The sequence below is a fragment of the Notolepis coatsorum genome (genome assembly GCF_963971535.1).
Source record: "Notolepis coatsorum genome assembly, chromosome: 4".
Taxonomy (NCBI): Eukaryota; Metazoa; Chordata; class Actinopteri; order Aulopiformes; family Paralepididae; genus Notolepis; species Notolepis coatsorum.
In genome coordinates this window covers 172,517,564-172,539,552 of record NC_140168.1, presented here as the reverse complement: position 1 = coordinate 172,539,552, position 21,989 = coordinate 172,517,564, and the positions used below count along the sequence as shown (strand labels likewise).

General features: G+C 41.8%; 1 protein-coding gene across 4 annotated transcripts in view; it reads right to left on the bottom strand.

Moving 5' to 3' along the window:
* LOC311227287 (enhancer of polycomb homolog 1-like) overlaps positions 1 to 21,989 on the bottom strand; it is a 186,777-nt gene that overhangs the window by 76,557 nt on the left and 88,231 nt on the right. The window lies entirely within an intron of this gene.

The following is a 21,989-nucleotide window of genomic DNA, read 5'->3' as shown; positions in this document are numbered from 1 at the left end:
GATAAATATCCATCAATTTGTGTTGCGTCAATCTGGTCCACACGTTCAAACTTTGAAAAAAGTTTCAGTCAAGCAACCTGCACAACGCCGCCCCCACACACACTACTGCATCAAAGTTACTTAACAAAGGCATTCGTTTTGTGGCATTAACGTTATATAGTTACACGTTCAATAGCATCAGCATATTATTTACCCGACCAGATAGCAAGCATTACTCATTCATATCTCTCACGTCCTTCCTTCCTTTGCTCAGAGAGTCCGTAATGAATTGTACCCATTCTGCAATCGGTTAAAGTTTTCAATCAGACAAATGTATAGAACAGCTTTTATTATAACATTCGTTGCAGTAAAATCATTATGCCCCGTTTAGTCATCCTGCGGAGCGCTGGTAAGTCTACTCGGGGGCCGCAGCGAGATAACGTTATTAGCGCCGGTAGGTTTGTTGTTGATCTCTCGTCAAAATCAATGGCGGACGTCCCGGAAGTAAAAAACGAATACACGCTTGCCGATTGGTGGTAAGAACAGCAGGAGGTGGGTGCTAGCGGTGTGACGTAATTGGCAGAATCAACTGTCAATCAAAATGGTTCTGTTGTTCCTGACACGACACATGCATTGCAAACTCAGATTATGGAGATATTACTGGAGAACATGGAGCTTTGTTCGAGAGAGATACAGTGAGTGCTGTCTCTTAAACTCTTAAAACTCAGTGGGTATTGTATGACTCAAGACTTCAGCAATAATTATGAGCATTATAAAATATATAAAAAACACACATGGCATGATGGAATACCATAAACATATTTCTTGATGTTTCCTTTTTTAAGTAAGTAAAGAGGCCCATGTTGATATTGGTGAGCACAATTTGTAACACAAAAAGAGAGACGTGTAGCCTAGGGCTGGGCGATAAAACGATAACTATCGCGATAAATTATTTCCTCGAAATAAACATGAAACGTGGTCGCAAAGTTTCGATATATCGATTTTCCAAGCTTGGATATCAGCACACGCACTAACAACCAATCAGTGAAGGAGATGGCCGACAGTGAAGGAGACCCGCGGTGCACCTCTGGGTAGAGAGGTAGGACTCTAGTAGAGCCATATGAAATCCGTTTTATTATTTTCCAAATTCCATTTTATTTTTTCCCAAATTCCATTTTTTCCGTTTTAATATTTCAGAATTCTGTATTTTGCTTTTTATGCTCATTTTACCATCAGAAATAGTGTCTAATAAGTGGGAATGAATAAATGTCCACAATTGAATAAGATATAACAGTCCATTTAATGTTTTTAAGTGCTGCAACTCAGAAATACAGTTCAATTTTACACAATATTTTTCAATTAATATTGTGACAAAATAAAAATACATATTTCAAGTGTAAACAATAGATACAGCTAGCTACTACTGACATTATCACAATGACAATGTCAGTAACCTAGCTATATCTATTATATTGTGATGAAATATAGTAATGCATAATTTAGGCACCTTTAGTTTAGTTTATTTTGTTTATAAAGGACAGTGTATAATGACAATCGTTTGCATTAAACAAATGGATGGGTGCACTAGATTTAGCAAGAAGCTATCATTTCCATCTATAGTCCTATGTACTGTAACGTTTCATAGCTATTTAAGTTTATTTAGATTATAAAGGGCAGTGTATAATGACAATCGTTTGCATTAAACAAATTGATGGGTGCACCAGATTTAGCTAGAACTTCTAGAAGCTATCATTTCCATCTATAGTCCTATAACGTTACATAGCTATTTAAGTGTATTTAGTTTATAAAGGGCAGTGTATAATGACAATCGTTTGCATTAAACAAATGGATGGGTGCACTAGATTTAGCTAGAAGCTATCATGACCTAACGTTATAGCTATTTCACAATAGTGTCGCAAGTGTTTTTGCGGGTCCAGTCCACGGAACGTTGACAGAATTAGCAAAACACCTTATCACCGGAGGCATAAAAGTCATTAGGATACTGCTCTGCTCTGAATTTAGGGTTTAGTGTGGTATTTCGTAGCTTTTTGGATGCTGTTAATACCGGAGCAGCTACACGCTTGGACATTGCTGTGTTGTTGTGAAGCAGTGTGGAAGTGACGCGCGCGGTGTAACACGCTTTAGCGTCCCGGTCATGTTTGCTTTGCACCAAACGTTCCACCGTTATCCCGAAAACGGAATTACAGTCCAAATTATGGCAAATTCTGCAATATTCCACGTTTTACAGGTAATTCCATTTTTATTGCTCAATTCCGCGATTCCGTCCGCGATTCCGTGATCGCGGATTTCATATGGCTCTAGACTCTAGTAGTAAACAAGGCTGGCTAGGATAACTAGCTTGCACGGCACTATTTTATATATTTACGTGGCGAGTATGTGTGTGGCGTGAATTCTGAGGCCACGTTTATAGTAGTGTGGGGTATACAGTGGACGTCGTTTCAATATATTGGGGCGGATTTTAGGGTAATATTTATTACATTGTCATGGAATACACCGCTTAGACACAACAGGCTGGCTAGGATAACTAGCTTGCGCGGCACTATTTTATATATTTACGTGCCGAGTATGCGTGTGTCGTGATTTCTGAGGCCACGTTTATAGTAGTGTGGGGTATACAGTGGACGTCGTTTCAATATATTGTGGCGGAAGAGAGTATTTTAGTGTCATATTTATTACATTGTCATGAAATACTCCGCTTGTCGGCTAACTGCTAACGTGCGCGGACTGATGACGACTAGGGTGACCACCTGTCCCGCGACTCGCGGGACAGTCCTGATATTGGGCCGTTTGTCCCGCGTCCCGCAACAACAAAGCAATGTCCTGCAATTCAAAGATAAAAAAAAAATTTTATCTTTCAAAGATTATTATTTAAAAAATGTTTTAAATGTTGTTAATTTAATGCCTCGTTCCAATACCCTCTTATATTTAAAATAAAAAAATCGGGCGACGTCACAAACCAATGCATTGCGCAGCCGAGCAATAGTAACCATCTGCAGGACCACAGCACCGACACATTTAGGACCGCGACACTTTGCGGACCCACACTCTCCAGACCCTCGCTCCCATTGGCTGATTTGGGTCACGTGACCGTCCCAGAGTGGAGAGTGTGGGTCCGCAAAGTGTCACGGACGGTCCTGAGAGTATCGGTGCTGTGGTCCTGCAGCAGGATGCATCTCCAGCCGAGGCTGCTGAGCAGCTCACTCGAGTCGCGCTGCCTGTCACCTGTCCGAGCCGGTGTTCTGCGAAATTCTACTACTCTGCTGAGAACTGCTGCCGTAGCGCGAATCGCCTATATATGTTTGGACAGCTGGGTGACGTCACCCTATAGTTCACTCCGAATTCCAACAGGTGTACCGACATTTTATCATCTACAAATACATTCGGCTGCAAAGCCAATTACATGCAAATATTTACATGCATATACAGTTTAAAAGGTGCAATGAAAAACATATGTTTAAGATATTGTTTAAGATATATCAACAACAAGACTCAACAAGACGTTCGTCAGCAAGGTGGCAGGATATTGTAGTGTGAACGATTGTGGGTCATGCGAATGCGTGCGCCATGCGTGCCAGCAGGTATAGTAGAATTTCGCAGAACACCGTTTCAGATGATCCCCAAAAGGTAGAATGCAGGATCTGCCACTGACAGGAGCTTCACCATCACACATGGAGGAGAGGGGGACGTCACATATAGTTGTTCAGCAAGTCTGGCCCGACTATTATTGAGAACTGAATCAATCAGAGGGTCGGTTTGTTATAATAACAGAATACACGGGGAGTATCGCCGGGACACTGTCCAGAGGGAAGGGGGCAATAGAATCCGGAGGCTAATATCCCCAAAACCGAAGGTGAGTTTAATAAGATTAATAACAAAATGAGCTATATATAGCCTACCGTCTGCGTCGAATATGATATATAAGCATTTAAATAATAAATACATTTATTTAATTTTAATTAGCAATACATTTTTTTTTTTTTTTTTTTTTTTTTTGCCACCCTCCCCCCCTCCCCCCCTACGTGTCCCGCATTGTCCCGCAAAAGCAGTGCTGCTGTCCTGCGACTGAACCATTTTGACCTGGTCACCCTAATGACGACATCAACTTGACTCGAGACATTCGCTTAGAAACAACAGGCTGGCTAGGATAACTAGCTTGCACGGCGCTGTTTTATATATTTACGTGCCGAGTATGTGTGTGGCGTGAATTCTGAGGCCACGTTTATAGTAGTGTGGGGTATACAGTGGACGTCGTTTCAATATATTGTGGCAGAAGAGAGTATTTTAGTGTCATATTTATTACATTGTCATGAGATACTCCGCTTGTCGGCTAACTGATAACGTGCGCGGACTGATGACGACATCAACTCGACTCGAGACATTCGCAGCAGCATAAGAAGTTAATTAAACTTGACAGACATTATATCGACGATAATTATCGATATCGAATTATATGAAAATAATTTTATAATTTTATCGCGATAACGTTTATTTTTATTTTATTTGTTGCCATGCCTAAAATAATAGTCAAGTATAGTATGTGTATAGTATACACATTTTCATAAACAATAATATTTTTTGTTATATGGTTATAATAAAAGCTTTTCTATACATTTGTCTGATTGATTGAAAACTTTATTAACAGATTGCAGAATGGGTACAATACAGTACAGCTCAATACAACAACAGTGCTAAGACTGGAGGATGAAGACCAGAAAAAGACTTGGCTTTTTTACATAAGGGTCCTCCATTTTCAATTCATCAAAACATTTAGAGACATACAAATATGTGACTGGGCATGGGGGCGCAGGACTTGTTGAGGTAAGGTCCATTTTTTTTTTTTTTTTTTTTAATACATATTGTGAAAGTACAGATTCATACCTTAAAAATAAGCCATCACTTGAACATTTTGGTGGGATATTTTTCAAGCTACATCCTATGAATCATGGAGATATCAGTAAACGCATTCAGAGATGAATGGTCTTCGAACTTGTGGAGAGGTTCACACCTGTGATTTAATCAACTACAACCCTACCCAGAATGCATTGTATTCCATGGCCCCCCTCTCTCTGGGGACATTAACACCTTGCATCAGGCTCTTTTGTTATGGCAATGACTCTGTCTTGTGGCAAGTTGTTGTGGCAGTTGAAGTATTTGCCTTGTAAGTCTAAAAGCTAAATTACTAAATGTAAATGTATTATAAGGAAAGGTTAACCTTCTGTAGTGTGGTAGTGAAAGGGTTAACCGTGTGTAGTGTGGTAGTGAAAGGTTTGTTGGAAGCCTCACATAAGCCATGTAATGTTGGGGGTCAAGGTATTGGCTGAAGGAAAGGCTACATCAATAAGCATTTAGATGTTTAGATTTAAAGGTTAACCTTCTGTAGTGTGGCAGTGAAAGGGTTAACCTTCTGTAGCTGTGAGAGAATTGTTGAATAGATACACAAATGTTCTAGAATGTTTGATTATGACATCATACTGTGACATCACAAATGTTTTCGGGCATTCATAACATTATTTTCTATGATGAATTGAAAATGGGGGATCCTGATGTAAACAAGATGAAAGTCTTTCTCTGGTCTGCATCCCCTTAACAATTGTGTGTATTGAGCTGTACTGTATTGTACCCATTCTGCAATCTGTTAATAAAGTTTTCAATCAATCAATCAAGTTAACCTTCTGTAGTGTGGCAGTGAAAGGGTTAACCTTCTGTAGTGTGGTAGTGAAAGTTTAACCTTCTGTAGTGTGGCAGTGAAAGGGTTAACCTTCTGTAGTGTGGCAGTGAAAGGGTTAACCTTCTGTAGTGTGGTAGTGAAAGGTTAACCTTCTGTTAACTCACTAAACCTCACAAACACCAGCAAGGAAAGGCTGCATCAAAATAACTGTTTTGTTTCGTAGCTGCGTTTACTTTCTGCCACTCTTCACAAGCAAAGAGACTGTTTCCATTCCGTGAAAACCCGCCCTACTCTGCTCTGATTCGCAGACTGTGGGTGGGGGGGGAGAAACGCTGAATGTGATTGGATCAGAGTAGCCAGACAGACAGGCAGAGCAGTCAGCCGGACAGTGGAGCACTGAGAGAGAGGAAACAGCGGAGGATTTAACGAGGCGCGTTAATACAATTTTGTTTATCTGGCTTATTGCTGCGGATTCAAGCCAAGTTGCAATAATACAGTACAGCTCAATACACACAATTGTTAAGGGGATGCAGTCATGCAGACCCAGAAAGACGTTTGTCTTGTCATCAAATGAATTGCCAGCGCGTGTTCGTCTACAAAAACAACCAACGCGTCCTATAATGATAATAAGTTGTTTGTTATTTTCTTTGAGTTTCCCTATTGAATGAATTTACTTCTTATACCATTAGGTTGCAATAAATTCACTCGAATGAAATTCGTTCGCTCATCAAATTCGTGACATTCTAAATGTGTTTTAATGTTGTTTAATTTAATGACAATACACCCGTGCGGACTCGCGTTTTTTTTAATCTTTTTTATATGGACAGGACACTGCGTTTGTTGCGTTGCTATAACATTAAGATAAAGTGTATAAACATTGTTCTTCTCCCTGCTAAGAAAGGAGAGCGTTTGGCTGTGTGTGTTTCAACACCTCTTAAGTACCTGTTAAGCTGACAGACCCACACCGTAAATGCCCTCGCGTGTAGTTTTTCCACAGTATTGAGAGACAATACTGTCGAACTATATAACAATAATTACCTCATTTACAAGTTGTATTTAAGTTTGCAAATAAGGGCAAATAAGAGAACACATTATTGACATTTCAAAGATGTAAAAAAAAAACAGATTTGGATTTTTTCGATTTTCTGAAGAGCAAGACAATTGTTCCTTTTCTGGCACTTGTTTCTCACCGGATCAAATCGGGTTTGGTCACGTCGAGTCACATATACAGTAGTTTCATAAAAAAAAAAAAAAAAGTTTTGCCACAAACATCGGTATCGGTATTGGCCGATTGTGTTAGTTGAACAATCGGTATCGGTCGCAAATTTTCATATCGGTGCATCCCTAATGTGAACAATACAGGCCAAAGCCTGCAATGCAAAACCATTGCTCAGAAAGTGGAAGTTAAAAGGAACACACCAACATTTGGGGAAATTAGCTTACCGTCTTCTCCAGAGAGAGAAGAATATGGATACCAGTTTCCTCTCTGTGCCTTCAGTAGAAAGCCATCTGGCTGCACGTTAGCCTAGCTTGGCACAATGAATGGGAGCGGACAGTGACGGGTAGCCTAGGCATTGTCCAACTAACACCTCTCCCGAAGGCTACCAGTCACTGTCCTATATGGCCTCTAAATTAAAGAGTTGTTCCGATACCAATACCAGTATCGGAAATGCCGCCGATACTGCCTAAAATGCTGGTATCGGCGAGTACACGTAAATTCTAGCCTCCGATCCCATGACGTCATTTATCTCCTGCAGAGAGTGAGGATTATAAAATGAATGTATTTTAAAGTGTGATGCTGTGTCATTTTAACAGCAGATACTTTCTTAAATTCCATTTTCCCCGACAGAGCTTGTGACGGGGAGCTCGGACGGGATGTGTTTTGCTTGCTGGTGTTATGATAGCATTAGCTGAAAAACCAGCTAGTTGGAACAACATCCGCTTTAACGTTACATCAAATCAGATGATCGCCTGTCCTTTCTCCAGGACCTGACACTGTCCGTCTATCAACAATAATGCACCCACGGTGAATCGTATTTAAGTGAAGTAGCTACTGACTAGCGTTAGCTGACTAACGTTATCAAATGTCAATGCGGGGAAGACGAGCTAGGTCAGCTAGCTTAGCTTGATAATGGTACCTTGGCTAAAGTTGGTGCTATTCATAATCCAGCAATAATGGCTGCAGACCTGCAAGCAAAGTACAGCAAGTTCCAAGTGCCAAAGGATAAGAGTCTGAGGCGGAGTCTCAAAAGAGAATGTTGAATATTTATTTTGCATCGAAAATAACAACATGAACGTTACTACTAGCCAGAGCTAGGGCTGCCGCGGTATTGATTTTTTCCTTACCGCACAAATTTGCGAAATATTTCCTACCGCCGCGGTTACCGCAAAATAAAAATAAATGTTTGAATGCATTATTTTTTTTTAGTAGTCTACTCTTTATAGCATAATTATAGCCTGCCTCTAGTCTAAATGTCTATCTTTAGAGGATGACTTTGCAGCATGAATATTGTTTGGGATTCGGCAAGCACGCATTCGTTATTGAAAGTGAAACACGGATTCGAAGTCTCCCCTCTGGTCGTGCGCCGTTCACTCGGTGTCGCGGGCAGCGGTGGTAGCGCCTGGCGGTTACCCCCCCCCGACCCTTTCTTCTTCTTCTTATTATAAAGTTACTACTTATGATAAACAAAGGCATTCGATGTGTGTTCTATTATGATATGTGTGTAGTGTTCTGATAACGACTATTGGTGAAGCAATGTCGAGATTAGGGCTGCAACTAATGACTAATTTGGTAGTCGACTAATCTGCCGATTATTTTTTCGATTAGTCGACTAATCGAAAACCAATGTAAATTTTTTTTTTTTTTTTTTTTAATTACCTATCTTTGTGAAAGTGGCTTCTCAGCTCTGGTCCAGCTGAAGACAGAGCAGAGGAACAGATTGGACATTGAGCATTACCTCAGAGTTGCTTGTCTACCATCACCCCAGACTTTGAGACTCTTGTCAGGACCAAACAACAACATCATAACATGATGATCCCATAGCAAATTAAAATAATGACTCATGAAACATTTGAATTTGGATCTTTAAGCCACTTTAAATGAAAATGTATTTGAAGAACAATACAGCAATCACTCATAACAAGATAAATAAATAAAATAATACAAATTAAAGTGGAAGTGTACTTTAAATAACTTTTGTTTGCTGTGTGTGAGAGGAGTCCGTGTGTGTGTGTATGTGTGTGTGTCTTACTCTGATCGCTGTGTGAGTGAGAGGAGTGTGTGTACTGTGTAATTTGTGTGTGTGTCTTACTCTGATCGCTGTGTGAGTGAGAGGTGTGTACTGTGTAATTTGTGTATGTGTGTGTGTCTTACTCTGATCGCTGTGTGTGAGTGAGAGGAGTGTGAATGTGTGTGTGTCTTACTCTGATCGCTGTGTGTGAGAGAGAGGAGTGTGAATGTGTGTGTGTCTTACTCTGATCGCTGTGTGTGAGTGAGAGGAGTGTGTATGTGTGTGTGTCTTACTCTGATCGCTGTGTGTGAGTGAGAGGAGTGTGTATGTGTGTGTCTTACTCTGATCGCTGTGTGTGAGTGAGAGGAGTGCGTGTGTAATGTATTGTGTGTCTAGTCTGATCATCATCTCCTGCAGGGGAACAATGTTTTCAATGTCCAACATTTGCTATGGGATCATCATGTTATGATGTTGTCTGGAACCCTGAGAAGCCACTCTCACAAAGATAGGTAGTGCAAAAAAAAAAAAAAGAAAAAAAAAAATTAAATAAAGTTTTTTTTTTTAATGACTAATCGACGCAACAATTTCTCGTCGACGATTTTTTATAATCGACGTCGTCGATTATGTCGACTAATCGTTGCAGCCCTAGTCGAGATTAATTTGGTTTGGCAGCGGGAGCTAGATTTGTGAGAAGTATGAAACTGCAGAGCCGCAGAGCTGACAGTTGTGCACGCACAGTGCAATACTCCAATTCAGCCATTGGCAATTCAGCTGTTGGGTGGGTGGCGCTGCTGAGCGGTCCCCAGACCGGACCTGAGAGCGCCGCTGGCTCTGCAGTTGCATGCTTCTCGCAAATCTAGCTCCCGCTGCCAAACCAAATGAATCTCGACATCGCTTCACCAATAGTCGTTATCAGAACACTACACACATATCATAATAGAACACACATCGAATGCCTTTGTTAATCATAAGTAGTAACTTAATAAGAAGAAGAAAGGGTCGGGGGGGGTAACCGCCGGGTATGTTCTTCATTGGGAGGCAGAGATATAATCATCACGCGTTTATATATTTATATTTATATTTCACGATAATGTTGCCGTCTCTCTCTGCCAAATTTCTCAGTTCTTCGCTTGATATAATTAATACAAATGTCCAATATAACGGAATTCGTTAGCTCATAATTATTACTCATAATTATAACATGATTATAACACACTGCTGTATTTAATGTCGGGCCGACTGCCGCGCATTGCTTTGGTTGAGTATTATTATAAAAAACCGGTGATGCGGTATTCAGCTACACTCTGCGGTGGGCGTGATGTCAGCGATACCGCGGTAATGCGGTAACCGCGGCAGCTCTAGCCAGAGCCTCTGCTAGTACTAGCTTACAGACTGGGTAGCGAGTGCAACACCGTCTAACGTCCGTGCGGATCATTAGAGTAGGGTATATCTGCAGTGCCGCAGCCCCATACTCATTGATTAATGATACTAATACTAATCTATACAATCACCTAGGGCTGGGCGATATGGAAAAAAATCATATCGCGATAACGATATGATAATGTTATCATATTTCTCGATATCGATAATTATCGAATTGTTATAAGTATAAAATTTAAACAACAGATGTTTATTTTGCAGCAATTCTTTGTCATTGCCGCTATCTTTAGTGTTACATCCCCTCACACTCCAGTTCTCAGGCTGCAGCTGGTTTAAAAGCGAAAGTAAACCGGCTTCTCTGCTGGCTGTGGCTCCAGGGGAGTTGAACAGTTCTGGCTCTGCTAGTTTATTTTCGATCTTTTGGCGCTTTTTGTGGACAAACCACCGCACATGTGCACCGTGACTCGTGACTGGAGTCTAGTTTAACGATTTTCTAACGATTCTTTTTAATTTAGATATTCGATATAGACTATTAAAATATATCGCACTATTTATCGTTACAGCCCTACAATCACCTGTTGTTGAATAAATACCATTACTTTCTAGTTATTACTAAAAAACAGTATATAAAACAGTATCTGTAAAAATATATATATATATATATATATATATAATTTATATAATATAGTTTAAAAAAAAATATATATATATATGTATGCACTGTTATCGGAATCGGCCGATACCCAAAGCTTAGGTATCGGAATCGGATCGGGAAGGAAATTTTTTTATCGGAACATCTCTACTCTATTTTTACAAATTCTTGATTTAACCCTTTGATGCACAGTCACGCCAATATGATAATTATAATAGTCCCTGCAACATATGTTTGCATTAAACCATGAAGATGCTTTCAAAAATAATTTAATGAAAAGTTTCTAAAAATGTACCAAGAGTAGTCTACTGACGTCTGACGGACACACGAATAAATTTCTTTTTTTATAAATTTTTTTTTTACATCTACTGTAAGACGATTTATATAAAAGCTCTTGGGTGCCTAAGACTTTTGCACAGTACTGCATTTTCTATCCACTTTAGCCAAATACACACTATACACACTACTGTGAGAAAATAATAAATCACACACAAAGGGATGATGGCTTATATAGACTTAATGAAATTAAATGTTTATCAACTATCCAGTTAGTGTTTATCAACTATCCAGTTAGTATTTATAGTGTAACGTTTGGCTACTTTAAAATCAATGAACGTAGAGAGAGAGCCAGTCACCCCCTCCGTGATGCGTGATTTTTTCCCGTAGCTGCAGTTTGTGAAGACGCTCTCTGATTGGCTAGCCCGCGTACAGCGAAGACCCTCTCTGATTGGTTTAGCTCCGAAGGGTCTCTTCCGCCTTGTACATATATTTTCTACTTCGAAGTGGTTATGCATTGGCCCTCTTTCGAAGTGGGTTATGTTGCCGTAATTGATGATGTCACACTAGGATATCAACAGTTTGAAGCTGGAGGAGCTCGATGCATGAATCAATATAAAGAAACAAATTCACTTTCACACTACAGAAGGTTAACCCTTTACTATCACACTACCGACGGTAAGTATACTCGATATATCGCCTAGCCCTAGTGTGTTTCTTTAAGAATTTTGGACCCCTACCCCTACTTTCCAATGATGGTGTCTATTGGTAGTAGGGCTGACCCCTATTAGTCGAATAGTTGACTAATCGATCGAAAGGAGCCGTAGTCGACTGCCAACCTCTTAAGGCCTCTGCATGCTACAGAAACTGCAAAGCAACTGCAACACAACATCGACAAAGCAACGGTGTTGCAGACACTCTGCCTTTATGCTTCTGCAACATCGACGAGCAGCCTATGCAACATTGTACCCCGGATGTAGCTAGGTCGCTAGATAGATGAAACTTCCCTTCTCAACCAACCCATTGATAACAAGTAGAAAAAGAAGCATTATTTTTACTTCCGGTCGGGGGATTTCAAAATAAAAGAGCAACGTCTAAAAGCACCGTAAATACGTTTATTTTGTACATTATCTAACGTTAACACGAACCTAAACTAATCTAAAGTTAGTTTAAGTTCGTGTTAACGTTAGATAATGTACAAAATAAACGTATTTCCGGTGCTTTTAGACATCGCTCTTTTATTTTGAAATCCCCCGACCGGAAGTGTTAGTGTCTGTTGCTAGCAGCTTAACTTCTGTCGCCCGTTTCTGTGCTTTTCGAGCTAACGAACGTCATTAGTTTCCAATGGAGAGGAGAGAAAGACCTCGGCTCACATGCAGCTCAAACTACCTGTTGGAATAAATTAATTGATTGATGTTTAACTTGTCCCCGTGTGTGTCCAGTCATTTCGACTAGCAAACGTTGTATTTAACGTTACCTCAGGATACCATTGTATTTAGTTGGTTAGCTATGTAGCTAATGTGGATAGCATTTTGAATAGCACCAATGCTAGCTGGCTGGCTACAGCTTTATTTACTAAATTATGGAGGCTTTTTAATCGTCAGGGTAAGAGAGGATTTGTCATGATCAACTGAAGGCGTATGCTATGGAACAATATGTGCTTGGGTTTTCAGAAAAAGGCCAGCTATGTGACGCTAATTATTTAGCATCAACGCTGGCTGGCTACAACAATGGAGGATGGTATTCTCTGCGGGATCAATATTATTCTATGACAGCCCCGCCCCCATTCGCTAACCAACCAATCACTGCTACGCAATATCAACGCAACGGTTGTTTAGATTAGATTTTGAGGAGATGTACGCAACATCCTCGCAACACAGTCTACAAGACCCTCTGCAACAACCGCGTTGAAATCGCGCTGATGTTGTGTTGCAGTTGCTTTGAAGTTGCTGTAGCATGTAGAGGCCTTTAGTCTAATGCAAAAAATATATATATATAATAATATTATATAAAAAGAATTGTTAACTTTTTTTCCAAAAGCAAAGAGGCCTAGAAGCATGGCTAACGCTAATGGCACGCATACCAGTGTAGGGCTGCAACGATTAGTCGACATAATCGACGACGTCGATTATAAAAAATAGTCGACGAGAAATTGTTGCGTCGATTAGTCATTAAAAAACAAAAAAAAAAAATTTATTTTTTTTTGTTGCACTACCTATCTTTGTAAGAGTGGCTTCTCAGGGTTCCAGACAACATCATAACATGATGATCCTATAGCAAATTTGACATTGAAAACATTGTTCCCCTGCAGGAGATGATGATCAGACTAGTAGACACACAATACATTACACACGCACCTGTAGTCTCGCGAGAGGTGCAGAAATGGGATGTGGAGTCGGAGGGGACGCTCCAGGCTGCGTTTGAGTGCACAGACTGGAGCGTGTTCCGCGACAGATAACATTAATGTCTACACGGAGACAGTGCTGGACTATGTTCGTACTTTGGTGGAAGAAACAATCCCCACTACCACAATTAGAGTTTACCCAAATCAAAAACCCTGGGTAGACAAATCCGTCCGTGAAGCTCTGAAAGCGCGCACCAAAGCATACAACGACGGCCTGGTGGCAGGCAACATGAATGACCACAAGGTGGCGCGATACAACGTAAGGAGGACAGTGACAGAGGCCAAACGGCGCTACAGAGATAAAATTGAACTCCAGTTTGAACAGGCTGACTCCAGAGCTATGTGGCAGGGGCTCAAAACGATGACAGACTACAAAGGCACCTCCCTCAAACTGAACAGTGACATCTCCTTAGCAAATGACCTCAATACCTTCTATGCGAGGTTTGATGCTGGTAATAACAACACCAGCCCACAAGCCACGGCAATGGGGGGGGGGGGGGGGGGGGTCTGCTGCTGATGGAGACTCAGTGTTCAGGGTAACAGAGCATGAGGTAGTGTTGTCACGATACTGGAATTTCGACTTCGATACGATACCTTGAAAAGTATCGATACTTTCAATACCAAAAAAAAATAAATTATAATAATTTTTTTTTTTTAACAAATTTTGCTTTCGTTGCTGGTTGATTCTCCTCAGCTTCTCTCTGGTACTATACGAGAAGATAAATACACTTTTAAAACCCTTTGTTTATCTTTAGATCAGAGCGAGAGCGAGAGAGCGAGAGAGCGAGAGAGAGATTTCTCCGGAGCTATGCTCGGAGCATTTATTAACGTTACGCATGTACTGGTGTAGGATGGGCTCCGGCTCCGCTCGACCGAAGGTTGGCAACGGGGTAGTTGTGTCGAGTTCATGCGTGTACTGGTGTAGTGGGCTCGGCTTGACGTTACTCCGTTTCCATGAAGTAATAGGTGGCCAGCTAGCTAGCATTAAGCTAACGGAGGAACGACAGCTAACGTTAGCTAATAATAGCGTTGTTTACAAACTGAAGACAGGGCTGCCTGCCCGGCTGTGAGGGGGAGGAGGAAGAGAGAGAGAGAGAGAGAGAGAGAGAGATTTCTCCGGAGCTATGCTCGGAGCATTTATTAACGTTACATAGCATAGCATAGCTCCGGAGAAATCTCTCTCTCTCTCTCTCTCTCTCTCTCTCTCTCTTCCTCCTCCCCCTCACAGCCGGGCAGGCAGCCCCGTCTTCAGTTTGTAAACAACGCTATTATTAGCTAACGTTAGCTGTCGTTCCTCCGTTAGCTTAATGCTAGCTAGCTGGCCACCTATTACTTCATGGAAACGGAGTAACCACTACACCAGTACACGCATGAACTCGACACAACTACCCCGTTTCCAACGAGGAGGCTGCAGCAGCTTGTGTCTGTTGCTCTGAGCGAGGAGGAGGCGGAAGGGCAAGGCTCTGGAAGCGCGTCTGTCTGTCAACAACTTGCGGGAGCAAGCCAGCTGGTACCGATACTGCAGAAAGTATCGGTACTTCGGGAAATGAGTATTGAAGCCGTTTTAAATATTCAGTATCGATATGTATCGATACTTCGATATTTTTGACAACACTAGCATGAGGTGAGGCGGACCTTTAAAAAAGTGAATATCAGGAAGGCAGCAGGACCGGACGGCATCCCCGGCCACGTCCTAAAAGTCTGTGCCGACCAACTGGCCCCGGTATTCACCGACATATTTAACCTGTCCTTAGAACAGGCTGTCATCCCCACCTGCCTGAAGAAGTCCACTATTATCCCTGTACCCAAAAAATCCAAGCCTGCTTGCCTCAACGACTACCGCCCTGTAGCTCTCACCTCCATAGCCATGAAGTGCTTTGAGAAGCTAGTAAAGGGCTACATCTGCTCCTCCCTCCCCATCAACATGGACCCCCTGCAATTTGCATACCGCCCCAACAGGTCCACGGAGGACGCCATAGCCCATGTGCTGCACACAGCAGCATCACACCTGGACAAGAGGAAGGGGAACTATGTGAGAATGCTATTCATCGACTACAGCTCGGCATTCAATACCATAGTCCCCTCCAAACTCATAGCCAAGCTCAGGGACCTGGGCTTGAACTATGACCTCTGCCAGTGGGTCTTGGACTTCCTGACGGGCAGACCCCAGGTGGTGAGAGCAGGCAACTGCACCTCCTCATCCATCACCCTCAACATAGGGGCCCCCCAGGGCTGTGTTCTGAGTCCCCTCCTCTACTCCCTGTACACACACGACTGTGTGGCTCAGCGGAGTAGCAACACAATCATCAAATTTGCCGACGACACAGTGGTGGTGGGCCTGATCTCTGCCAACGACGAGAGGGCCTACCTGGAAGAGGTCAAGGTCCTGGCGGGATGGTGCCAGGAAAACAGCCTCTCCCTGAACGTCAGCAAAACAAAGGAGATGATTGTGGACTTCAGGAGGTCGGGGGTCAAGGACTACAGCCCCCTCAGCATCGACGGGGCACCGGTTGAGAGAGTCAACAGCTTTAAGTACCTCGGAGCCTACATATCCGAGGACTTGACATGGACCACACACATTGACAGTGTTGTGAAGAAGGCACGACAGCGCCTCTACTTCCTCAGGCGCCTAAGGAAGTTCCAAGTCAGTCAGAAGATCCTTAAGAACTTCTACTCATGTACAATAGAGACCATCCTGACTGGCAACATCACCTCCTGGTTTGGGAATAGCACTGCACAAGACCGAAGCAGACTACAAAGAGTGACACGTTCAGCCGAACGCACAATCGGAGGGGGGCTCCCCACCCTCCAGAACATTTACAACAAACGGTGCAGGGGGAAGGCTAAGAGAATTATTAAAGACTCGAGCCAGCCGAACAACTGCCTCTTTGAACTGCTGCGGTCAGGCAAGCGATACCGGAGTCTCAAGGCGAGCACAGAAAGACTCAGAAGAAGCTTCTATCCCCAGGCCATCAGGCTGCTTAACGAACAATGAACACTACACAACAGGGCTGTACGCTAAGCTTTTTCACTAGGGGCACACTTGCCCCTAAATGAGAAATTTAGGGGCAAAGAATATTTTTTAGGGGCAAATTTTTAAATAACTATTTTACCATTATAGTAGGGCTGGGCGATATGGCCTCTAAATGATATTGCGATATTTTTTAGCCATATCACGATACACAATATATATCGCAATATTTTGACATTTCCTAAAGCACTTAAAAATGCTTGATTTAACCCTTTGATGCATACAGTCACGCCAATATGATGATTATAATAAGTCCCTGCAACATATGTTTGCATTATTAAACCATGAAGATGCTTTAAAAAATTATTTAATGAAAATGTACTAAGAGTAGTCTACTGACACACTAATAAAAAAAATTATTTACATCTAAGACTATTTATATAAAAACTCTTGGGTGCCCTTTTTTTGCACAGTACTGTGTTTTCTATCCACTTTAGCCAAACACACACACACACATATATATATATATATATATATATATACTACTGTGATAAAATAATAATTACACACAAAGGGATAATGGCTTATAGCAGACTTAATGATTTTAGAATATTTCAGATAATGAAATTAAATGTTTATCATCAACTATCCAGTTAGTATTTATACTGTCTGTAACGTTTGGCTACTTTAAATCATTGAATGTAGAGAGAGAGCGAGAGAGGGGGCGAGAACGCACAAGAGAGCCAGCCCCCCCCCCCCCGGGTTTTGTTCTAGGTTCGCGTTTTGATCGTCTAAGCTGCCGTAGGTGATGACGTCACACTCGAATGTAAACAGGAAGAGTCTAACACGGAGATGGAAAGTCACAGTGGATGATATACAGAAACGAATAACTAATAAATATGAAGTTATGTTTAAACTTCTGTTGTCAAGCGTTGTCACTTGTCAATATAACCCACCCCCTTTCCTCACTTTTCCACCGTCCCTGCTTCACTCGGGACCACCAGCTAACGTTAGCCTATAGCTCCGCCGTCCCTGCTTCACTCGGGACCACCAGCTAACGTTAGCCCATTGCTCGTGTCAATTAAATTGCATGTTATTAAATGTCCGCGCTGGTCTGTCTAATGAAATTACAACCGCAACATTATGTCGCCTGTACAGCCCTGGTTGTAGGCTAATGTTAGTGTAGTGAAATGCGAATGAAGGGGTGAAATCACTATTCGCAAGCTTGCGAGTAGATATAATTTTTCATTCGCACCGGCCAAATTAGGGGGCAATTTGCGACGATCTCGTCGCAGCGTACAGGCCTGCACAACAACAACCATCAAACGCACATAGCACACACATCCACACGCACACACTCACTTTAAACAAACACACTGTAGCACCCACTCCCCACACTTTATATTTATTGATGAAGGATTGCACTACAACTCGTACACCTTACTGTAAATTGTACCTCATCCCATTACTGCATTTCTGCTTTGCACTATATAATATTGTACATTAGTACACTGCATAGTATTGTATATTATATGGTAACTGTGTGTCAACAAGTGTCATCAGAAGAACAAAACAAGAGGAATTAAAAAGCACATCAGGACACTGTCCTGTGGCTGTGCGTGTGTGTGTCAGTCTGCTTGGCCATCTTCCTGCCACTAGTAGGGGTGCACCGATATATCGGTCGGGTATCGGTATCGGCCGATAAGTGCCTTGTTGACTGCTATCGGCCTATAAGCTCAAATGTGCCGATAGCAGTCGCCGATAAATAACCATCAATTTGTGTAGCGTCAAAAGGCAAAAAAAGTTCACTCGCGACCTACCTGCACAACGCCCGCCGTCCCCCACACACACACACACAAGCTACTGCATCAAAGTTACTACTTATGCTTAACAAGGCATTCGTTTTGTGGCATTAACGTTATATAGTTAGTGTTACACGGACAATAACATCAGCATATTATTATTACCCATAGCAGCAAGGCATTACTCCGAGTCCGTTCATAGCCCAGTTCCATTCCGTTGCAGCCTGAGCTACCGGGAGGCAGAAGACTAACGTTACGTTACTGGTGAAAATGTGATTTACGTTGGAATACTCCTTTGCCAACTTGCTGTACTTTGCTTGCCGGTCTGCAGCCATTATTGCTGGATTATGAATAGCCCCAACTTTAGCCAACGTAACGTTATGGCTAAACCTAGGGGTGCACCGATATATCGGTCGGGTATCGGTATCGGCCGATAAGTGCCTTGTTGACTGCTATCGGCCTATCGGCCGATAAGCTCAAATGTGCCGATAGCAGTCGCCGATAACTAACCATCCATTTGTGTAGCGTCAAAAGGCAAAAAAAAAAAAATCACTCGCGACCTACCTGCACAACGCCCGCCGTCCCCCCCACACACACACAAGCTACTGCATCAAAGTTACTATTTATGATTAACAAGGCATTCGTTTTGTGGCATTAACGTTATATAGTTAGTGTTACACGGACAATAACATCAGCATATTATTATTACCCATAGCAGCAAGGCATTACTCCGAGTCCGTTCATAGCCGGGAGGCAGAAGACTAACGTTACTGGTGAAAATGTGATTTACGTTGGAATACTCCTTTGCCAACTTGCTGTACTTTGCTTGCAGGTCTGCAGCCATTATTACTGGATTAAGAATAGCCCCAACTTTAGCCAACGTAACGTTATGGCTAAACCTTTAACATTAGTTAACCCTAGCTTTCGGTTAGCTGTTCAATGTTAATAACACAACCAAGCGAATCCATCAGAGCTCCCCATCAACACCGCTCTGTCGGGAGGATGGCATTTAAGAAAGTATCTGCTGTTAAAATGACACAAACATTCGTTTTGTGGCATTAACGTTATTATAGTTAGTTACACGTTCAATTACATCAGCATAGTATTTACCCGAAGATAGCAAGCAAGCCGTGCATAGCTCGGTTACATTCCGTTGCTCATTCCGTACCCAACTACACATTCTGCAATCTGTTAATAAAGTTTTCAACCAGACAAATGTATAGAAAGGCTTTGTTTTATTATAAAATTTGTTGCAGTAAAATCATTGTGTCTCGTTTGGCCATCCTGTGGAGCGCGCTGGTCGGCGGGCACTGCCGGGCAGCTAACGTATTAGCTTGTTGTGGTTCTAAGTTTGACTCGCATTCGAGCAAGCAGATCAATGGCGGCATGCCCCGAAGTAGAAAAATGAATAAACGCTTGGTGGTAAGCAGGAGGTGGGTGCTAGCGGTGTGGCGTAATTGGCCGAATCGACTGTCAATCAAAATGGTTCCATTGCATTGGTTGAAAGCTCTGGTTGAGAGAATAGTATCCCGCTGCAGGCCGCCAGAATGGTTCCATTGCATTGGTTGAAAGCTCTGGTTGAGAAAATAGTATCCCTCTGCAGGCCGCCAGACGATACTGGGAGAGGGATCAGTGATACCATAAACATATTTCTTGATGTTTCCTTTTTTAAGTAAGTAAAGATGCCTACAAATACAAACACACATACAAATATACAGTAGTTTCATTAAAAAAATAAAAAAAAAAATAAAAAATTTAAAATACTTATTTTTTGCCACAATTATCGGTATCGGTATCGGTATCGGCCGATTGTGTTAGTTGAACAATCGGTATCGGTATCGGTGGCCAATTTTCATATCGGTGCACCCCTAGCTAAACCTTTAACATTAGTTAACGCTAGCTTTCGGTTAGCTGTTCAATGCTAATAACACAACCAAGCGAACCCATCAGAGCTCCCCATCAACACCGCTCTGTCGGGAGGATGGCATTTAAGAAAGAAAATCTGCTGTTAAAATGACACAAACATTAGTTTTGTGGCATTAACGTTATATAGTTAGTTACACGTTCAATTACTAGGGATGGGTACCGAATTCGGTACTTTTGAGGCACCGAACCGAAACACGTCGGTACTACCGAGTATAATATTTTTTTATTGTTATTTTTTAACTTTTTTTTTTTTGCTTTTTTTTTTTTCATGTCAACGTTCACACGCACAATATGCTTACCTAGGATTTGACTTGATTCAACAACAAAGCAGTCGGAGCAATGACAAGCCGAAAACTGTCGAAATTGTAGTTATTTGAAGTTTGGATTTTTTTTTTTTTTTTATGACTGAGGTAGGTAAATTAAATTTCTTGAGACTAAAGTACCGAAAAAAGGTACCGTTGGGTACCGGTATCGATTCACAGGTACCGGTATCGGTTCAAATGTGAAAGGTACCCATCCCCATCAATTACATCAGCATAGTAGTGTTGTCAAAATTATCGAAGTATCGATACATATCGATACTGAATATTTAAAACTGCTTCGATACTCATTTCCCGAAATACCGATACTTTCTGCAGTATCGGTAGCAGCTGGCGAGTGTTCTACAGCAAGTTGTTGACGCGCTGTTCCGCCTGCTCCGAGTCCAGCCCTCCCCCTCACAGAGCAGTCTTCAGTTTGTATTTGTAAACAAGAGCTTTTAGCTGAAAATGATGGCAAATGCAGAGCCTCCGCAACTTGTGCTTGTGGATAAAGAAAACAGCAGAAGTGCTGTTTGGAGGTACTTCGGGTTTGAAGTAAACAACGAAGGACAAGCTAAAGCTTCCCCAATGCTATTTGCAAGCGGTGTTACAGAGCAGTGCCAGCGCGGATCTCCATAAAGAAATTAAAGAGGTTCGTGACAGCTGCTCTTTCAACGTCACTGAAGCTTTAACTCTAGTTTAATACATGATACGTTGTCTACTGATGGCGCATAATATCAACAGCTGATTTGTTCTCTCTCTCTCTCTCTCTCTCTCTCTCTCTACCTCTCTCTCTCTACCTCTCTCTACCTCTCTCCCGCTACCTCTCTCTCGCTTGCTCTCGTTATCTTTAAATAAAAACTGTTACTAACTGTTCAGTTTGTGAGGTACATGCAACACAGATTACAGTGTTTACATCTGTCTGCTTGAGAAAATACCATGTTCTGCATTTGCAATAAAAATGATTGAAGTGAGATGAACAGTTATTTTTAAATGTGTGATCTAAAGATAAACAAAGGGTTTTAAAAGTGTTATATTTATCTTCTCTTATAGTACCAGACTCGAAGCTGAGAATCAACCAGCAACAAAAGCTAAAAAAAAAAAAAAAAAAATTGGGTATCGAAATTAGGGATGTCCCGATCGCCTTTTTTTGCTTCCGATCCGATCCCGATCATATGATTTTAAATATCTATCGATCCGATCGTTTCCGATCCGATCTTTCACATTAGTAATCAATTTTGACGCATTTTTGTCAGAAACTGGCAGAGTGAGACAAGCCCATCTGTTGCCTATAATAGGGCGCGAGAGCGGAGGCTTTTGTTATTACATTCACCCTGAGAAATGTGCTTCTGCTTCATATGAGAAATATTAAAAGTTTCAA